Source organism: Penaeus monodon, chromosome 10 (assembly GCF_015228065.2).
Source record: "Penaeus monodon isolate SGIC_2016 chromosome 10, NSTDA_Pmon_1, whole genome shotgun sequence".
In the NCBI taxonomy this organism is placed as follows: Eukaryota; Metazoa; Arthropoda; class Malacostraca; order Decapoda; family Penaeidae; genus Penaeus; species Penaeus monodon.
Genome location: NC_051395.1, coordinates 19,256,006 through 19,263,245, shown reverse-complemented (window position 1 = coordinate 19,263,245; position 7,240 = coordinate 19,256,006).

The following is a 7,240-nucleotide window of genomic DNA, read 5'->3' as shown; positions in this document are numbered from 1 at the left end:
CGATATGACGATGATAATTCTTAATTAGATTTGTAAAACGTTCAGTGACTTCTGATAAGAAAGATAAAATAACAGCTAAAATTGGTACATGAAACGGGATATACTGTACGGACAATGCCATGAGGTTTCATATATGTTTATATGTTCTATCATTTGAATTCTAAAAGCTCTGTGGAGACTAAAGAATCGAGAAATATGATTCTTATTGTTTACACAGAGCAAGATGAAGCAAAGCAAATATACTATACGTTCCCCTCTGAGGAGAGTTGCATGAGTAGAGCAACCGTAGTCTCGATATTAAGAGTAAAATAGAACCAGCTTAAACAGAAGGTTCATGAAATATGAATAATAAATTATGTAAATAATCTCTAGGTATCCTACAATAGCATCGGTCGTCACACATAAAGCAATGAAGCGTAATCTTCTATCAGTTTCTTTGTAAAAAGGGAAAACCATAATCAGGTATAACAAAGGCTACACACAAAGCACACGGATACAATAGAGCATTGAACCACTTAGCAAATCTTTACAGATCTAGAACAAGAGAGGAAATCCGACAATACTTTTCTTTACAAACCAAGTTTAAAAGAGATAAAATTTAAAGCTACGGCGACGCTGGAAAAGGACACAGCAGCCATTCCTCTTCCATGGCAGCAAAGCTTGATCATCAAGGACGCCATAAACATACTAACATACACGAACCTCCCAGCACCTCAAGGCACCAGTTCGCTATTACGTGGTGGATAGTCTTTGGTTCCCCCCGCCCCCGGCCGCCCCCTCCACCACCACAGCCCCTGCCTCCCAGTACCATCATCATCAGGAGATTTTATGATACCTGAGCGTCTGTCGCGCGCACTGAACCAACACGCCCGTTGACGTCGGCAAGGGCAGCGAGAGGGACAGCTATTTCGGTATTATGAGTGACCTTCCTCTGTAAGAGGAGTTGGAGGGCGGAAGAGGGGGAGGGGCGGGGTAATTGGAAGCATAGGGGGAGATATGTGTACCCGTGTGTGTGTTTGTAAGTTTGTTTGATTTTACGTATATCTGTGTGTGTGTACGTGTGTGTGTGTGTGTGTGTGTGTGTGTGTGTGTATGTGTGTGTGTTTGTGTTGTGTGTTGTGTGTGTTGTGTGTGTGTGTGTGTGTGTTGTGTGTGTGTGTGTGTGTGTGTGTGTGTGTTTGTGTGTGTGTATGTGTGTGTGTATGTATGTGTGTGCGTATGCAAGTGTGTGTGTGTCCGTGTATGTGTATAAAGATATGCAAATACATTAGTGTGCAAATTAGATTGTTTGTTGTTTTACAAATAATAATAAGTGTGTGCATATGCGTATGTTTATTTGTAAGTGTGTGCGTATGTGTGTGGGTTATGTAACAAACAAAGGTACCAAATTTTGTAGTCAAGAGGAATGGCAAAATTCTCCTGATACTTTAGAATGCAACAATAAAAATGAAAGTCACAATGATAACAAAGAAGACTGAAAAATAATAGAATATTATGATAAAGAAATCTGATTATCATAAAAAAAAAACTTCCATTCAAGTAGCATAATGGAAATAAGTAACTGAATTTGATTTTAAAGAACTGCGCTGCTCGACAATGTTGGTGACATAATAAAACATTATTCTTATACAGGAAACTTTATTTAACGTTTTCTTTCTAATCTAAATACAGCCCACATTCTTAACGCATTATGCTTCAATTTTGTGTAAACCATTATAAATGGCACTTTCAAAAACAGTAAGCTAAGCATATAAAATGTAAAAAAAAAATTAAATATTCATTATGTGGCTTTTCATTAAAGCTTTGAGGACCCTAAGGGAAAGCGAGAGCATAAAACATTTCTTTGGGTCTTTCTTGCATCTTTATACTATTTTCTGCGTTACGAATCATCACTATTATTTTCATTGCTCTTATTTTATTATTACTGTTATTATTATTATTATTATTATTATTATTATTATTATTATTATTATTATTATTATTTTTATTATTATTATTATTATTATTATTATTATTATATTATTATTATTATCATTATTATTATTATTATTATTATTATTACTACTACTACTACTACTACTACTGCTACTAATACTACTATTATGATTATTATTATTATCGTTGTTATTATCATTATTATTATTATTAGTAGTAGTAGTAGTAGTAGTAGTAGTAGTATCGTTATTATTATTATTATTATTATTATTATCATTATTATTTTATTACTACTACTACTACTACTACTAGTAATACTGCTGCTACTATTATTATCATTATTGTTTTTATTATTGCTGTTATTATTGTTATTGTTACCATTATCAATTTAATCATTCTTATTATCATTATCCTTACTATTGTTACCAATATCATTAATAGTATTATCATTATTGCTATTATCCCAATTATCAAGATTATTATTATCATGATTATTATCATCATTATCCTATTGAGACCCGTGATGATTCCACGGAACAAGAAATATTGAAGATACATCTCTCTGTCTCTTTCACCCTCCCGCTTCTGTTTTTCACCTCCGCTCTCCCATTTCCTATCCCTCTCCTCCTCCCTCTCCCTCTCTTTTTCCCTTTCTTTCTCCCTTTACCTTCCCCTCTCCCGCTCTACCACCGCCTCTCACCTCTTCCTTAAATTCTTCTCATCCCACTTTAAGCCTTCCATCTGCCTCCCCCCCCCCCCCACTTCCCTCCTCTTCATTCTAACCCCCTCCCCCCTTTAAGCCCGCCCCCTTCACTCCCCCATCCCCTTCCCTCCTTCCCATATCCCCATTTCTTTTCTCTACGCCCCCTTTCCCTTCCCCCTCCCTTTCCTCTTACCCATTCCCTTTTCTTCTTCAAGGCTCCGTTTCCTCCTCCCTATCTCCCTCTTTCTCTTTAAGCCCACTTCCCCTCCCTTTCTCCCTCTCCCGCCACTCGTTCTTCTCCCCTTTCCTTGCCCTTTCCCCTCTTACTTTCTTTCTGAACCTCACCCTTGGGATAGTCGTCTAAATAATAAATTTGAATAAATGATAAATAATAAACTGACGATCTAATATCAAAACAGTTTCTGCTATATGCACAACTATCCGGAGGGGGAGGTTAACAAGGAAGGTAGGAGGAGCTGTCACTATTATTCTTATTATCTTTGTTATTATCATTATCATTACAATCATTATTTATATCATTACTACCACTATTATTATTACTATTATTATTACTAATATTATCAGTAATATTATTATCATTATCATTAATCATTATAATTATCATGACGGTTACTTATTAGCATTATTACTGTTATTTTATTGATATTATTTTTTTTTTTATTATCATTATCATCATTGTTTTCTATCTTTTTATCATTACTACTATTAGTATTATTGTTGCTATCATTATCAGCATCATTATAATGATCATTATTATCAGCAGCATTATAGTCATTATTATTATTATTATTATTGTCATTGCCATTACCATCAATACCATTGTTGCAACTATCATTATCGCTACTATTATAATTGTTGCTGTTGCTATCATTATCGTTATCATTATCCTAATAATTATTATTATTATCATTATCATGATCATTGTCATTATTTTTTTTTTCTTTTATGCAAAAGTTTCTTTAGATCTGCTAATTAAAATCAAACACCGAGTCACTACCAGCGACCTAGGGTGATTGAAGTTTGAGGCAATGGAACATCAACAAAAACATGCAAAATATGCAGAACAACCACAAATCAAAACATCCAGACAAATCAATTCACGAACACAAAAACACTTCAGATCGATAAGGCTCTTCTGAGAACATGCGTTGTGCTGTTTAAGACTATTTTTTGGACTTCTTCTAATTTTGGATTTCCCGGTATTTGTTCAAGAAACTTATCCGTACCTTTCTTTATAAGGCCAAGAGCTCCAAGAACAGGCAAAGTTTTGGTTTTTAAATGCCACATTTTTTCCACCTCTATTTCCAGGTCTTTATACTTTGATATCTTCTCGAACACTTTCGTTGGGACGTTTCTGTCTGAAGGGATGCTCATATCTATAAACAGGCAAGTGTTGTTTATTTTGTCCTTGATGACGATATCTGGACGATTCGCTTGTATAGTGCGATCTGTGTGAATTGGAAAGTTCCACAAGATTGTTGCATCTTTGCCTTCAGTAACTGGCTCTAGATGGTGTTTGTACCATTTATCTTGCATTCTGATAGAAAAGTGTTTGCAGATCTTCCAGTGCAGGTACTTGCCCACTCTGTCGTGTCGATTTTTGTACTCATTCGGTGTTAATATTGAGCAACCAGATACAAGGTGATCAATCGTCTCAACCTTGTCTTCACAAAACCTACACTTTGGGTAAGTGCCATTGTGCAAGATGTTAGCTTGATAGTTTCTGGTAAGCAAACTTTGATCGTGGGCTGCAAGAATAAAACCCTCTCTTTCCCCTATATGTCCAGAGCTTCTAAGCCACTGATGGGTTGCAGTTTCATGTACATCAGTGTGTTTGCTTCGAGTTGCAAACTGTCCGTGGAGAGGCATTTCACGCCACCTAGATGCAAGTTTTTCTTGTCCGACCTTCTTCGCTTTTTGTTTTTTGTGTTTAGCAGCCAATGTTGGCAACATATGTTTTCGGTCTCAATACCTAATTCCTGAGAAAATTTATTTGATTCCTTTACTACTGAGTGTGACCTTTTGGAGTTTTCATGTACTCTAACTAATTGAAGCATCCAATCGTTGGTTAGATCTAAGTATTGCAAGAGATCAATCATTGTTGTTTTGTACGATAATTCCAACTGCATCATCCCCCTACCTCCTTTACTTCTAGGAACGTACAGACGGTCTGATTTAGGGTGATACATTCTGTTGCATGCCAATTGTTTCCTAATTTTGGTGTCAATTTGTTTGAGTTCACTTAAGTTGCAGTCTATCACGTTAAAACTATATGTAACCACAGGTATTGCAAGAGTGTTGATTGCTGTTAGTTTGTTCTTCGAGTTTAATTCTGTTTTCAGGATTGACCTTACTCTTCGGATGCATTCTGTACGTATTTTTTTTCTTCATCTACGATTGTTGTATCCCATTACTCCTAGATATTGATAGATTTCTTCCTGATCTAATTTTTTTATTACAGTATCAATACTTAACTTTATATTGTCAGATGTCACTAGTTTTCCTTGCTTAAAGGTTGCTTTAGCACACTTATCGAGAACAAACTTCATACCTATTACATCACTGAAATCTTTTACAGTTTTCAGCAACCTTTCCAATTCACCATCATTCTGAGCGTAAAGTTTCAAGTCATCCATATAGAAAAGATGATTGATCTTCTTGTCCATGATCTTATATCCATACCCTATGTTGTTAAGAAGCTGGGAGAGTAGGATAAGTGCCATACATAATAAAAGAGGGGAAAAAGAGTCACCCTGGAAGATTCCGCATCTGATTCGCATGTTGTTTAAAATAAGAGTACCGTTTACGTGGCTGAGAGTAAGATTTGTCTCCCATAATGTCATGCTGTTTCGAAGAAAGTTGATTAAGACAGGAGAGCTTGAGAATTTCTAAGGATTTTAAGATCCAAGAGTGTGGGACACTGTCAAAGGCATTTTTATAGTCGATCCAAGCAGTACTTAGATGTCTGTGTTTAGTGTGAGCATTTTCGAGAATCATTTTATTTATGAGCAGTTGATCTTTACATCCGTATGATTCTCTGCAACACCCTTTTTGTTCGTTGGGAAAAATATTTTGTTCTTCCATGTGGATGTAGGTTCTTTCAGTTAAGATGGAAGTATGTAATTTATAGGAAGTTGATAAGCATGTAATGGGTCTGTAGTTTTTTGGGTTATCTGTTTCGTTACATTTGGCCAAGAGATAAGTAGTCCCTTGACATAACCATTTAGGTGTTAAGTTAGGTTCTATCATAAATGAGTTAAAATTAGATGCTAATTTGACATGCGCTGAAGATAGAGTATTAAGCCATAAATTTGGGATCTGGTCATCCCCAGGTGATTTCCCTTTATGGGACTTTTTTAATGCGTTTTGAATTTCTTCAGTGGTAATATTTTCCCATTTTTGTTCGGGAATATCCCTAGTGCTATTCTCAAAATCTCGTATCCAAGCGTTTTCATTGTATTATTTATCTTTTCCCCAGATATTGTTCCAAAATTCCCAGACCTTTTCTTCAGATGGTAGCTTCTACAAGAGTTGTTTCTTGTCTTTTCATTTTGTTGAACATTTTGTTTCTTTTCTTGTTTCGCGGTAAAACTTCTTCGCGTCAGTCTCGAACATTTTATACTGCCTGAAGAACTTTTAGCGCTTGTCATATCTACGTAACCTTTGTGCCATAACCTGAAGTTTTTGTTTCAGCTCTTCTTTAATCGTTGGTGTTTGTTCTTTAGAAAGTATTTTGTTTTTTCTTATCACTTTTCTCGCTTTTCTCGATTGCTTCCCATTTTTGTAGTTCGTCTAATATAGATATTTCCCTTCTAAAGTTTTCTATTTCTTTCTCTATATCACTTGCCACTTAGCTTTGCGAGGCTTCTTTTTCGTTTTCTTCTTAACTTAATGCCACATTTTGCTTGGAGGACTCTTCCTGTTGCGTATATTAGTTCGTTTCATTCAGTTAAATCAGGATTTATCTCATGACAGAGTTATTCTAACGCCTTGTTACCTATGTTTAATATAATTTTATATTTATGGGTATGTCTGATTTTTAACACTGTCTCTCTTTTACTCATTTCGGTATGTTTTACTACCGATAGTTCTTCAACGCTATTCGTTTTCACATCTAGCAATTCTTCCTCATCTTCGACAACCTCATGTGGCTTTAATCCATCGATATTATTTCCAATTGCTAGATCAACTTTATTTGGTATGTTCAGTTCTTGTTCATCTAGATTTTCTTCCCCTTCATTTTCTTCTATCTGTACCTCTATAGTGTAATTTTTTACTTGGTCTTTGATTATTGAGATTTCTATATCTGTCAATTTTTTGTTACGAACAATATGTCTTCTCACATTGGCTAGCTTGTTTGGGTCAAGCATTTGCGTTTTCTCACTTTCACTATTCCTTAAACACCATGTATTATAGGTGTCATCAGTATTATTCGTTTTAGGTTTTTCGAGTGCATAGTAAAAGCAGTACATTACCTCAGTATACTCTTCCCTTGTCCATTAAAGTCTTGTTTTCTTTTGATTGTTAGTACTAGATGGTTGCACCGCAGGACCAGGGGTGGGATCTGTCCCGTCTTGGTGA